General features: G+C 33.3%; 1 protein-coding gene across 2 annotated transcripts in view; it reads right to left on the reverse strand.

Moving 5' to 3' along the window:
- Positions 1 to 714, reverse strand: part of Epc2 (enhancer of polycomb homolog 2) — a 134,708-nt gene that overhangs the window by 97,019 nt on the left and 36,975 nt on the right. The gene's annotated exons all lie outside the window — the stretch shown is intronic.

Here is a 714-nt window from a genome sequence, read left to right on the forward strand (position 1 = left end):
TGCAAGTATTTTATTGAGAATTTTTGCATCTATGTTCATTAAGGATATGGGTCTATAGTTTTCTTTTTTGGTTGTATCTTTACTAGGCTTTGGTATGAGAGTGATACTGGCTTCATAGAAGGAATTTGGAAGTCGTCCCTCCATGTCTATTTTTTTGAATAAATTAAGTAGTACTGGATGCAGATCTTCTTTAAATGTCTGATAGAATTCTGCTGTAAATCCATCTGGCCCTGGTCTTTTTTTAGTTGGGAGGTTTTGTATTACTGTTTCAATTTCTTTTTGTGTTATGGGTCTGTTTAAGCTGTTAATCTCTTCTTGGTTTAGTTTTGGTGGTTCCCATGCCTTTAGATATCCATTTCTTTTAGGTTTTCAAATTTAGTAGCATACAGATTTTTAAAGCATTCCCTTATAATGTTCTATATCTTTCTGGTGTCTGTTGTGTTGTTTCCCCTTTCATCTCTGGTTTTGTTGATTTGGAGGTGCTTTTTCTTTCATTTAGTTAACTGGGCTAGTGGTCTGTCAATCTTATTTATCTTTTCAAAGAAGCATCTCTTGGATTTGTTGATTCTTTGTATTGTTTTCTTTGTTTCAATTTCATTATTTTCTGCCCTGATTTTTGTTATTTCTTCTTGTCTGCTGGGTTTGGGTTTTATTTGCTGTTGCTTTTCAAGTGTGTTGAGTTGCAATGTTAACTCACTTATTTGTGTTCTTTCT

The sequence above is a fragment of the Nannospalax galili genome, unplaced genomic scaffold, assembly GCF_000622305.1.
Source record: "Nannospalax galili isolate Female #2095 unplaced genomic scaffold, S.galili_v1.0 scaffold87, whole genome shotgun sequence".
Taxonomy (NCBI): domain Eukaryota; kingdom Metazoa; phylum Chordata; class Mammalia; order Rodentia; family Spalacidae; genus Nannospalax; species Nannospalax galili.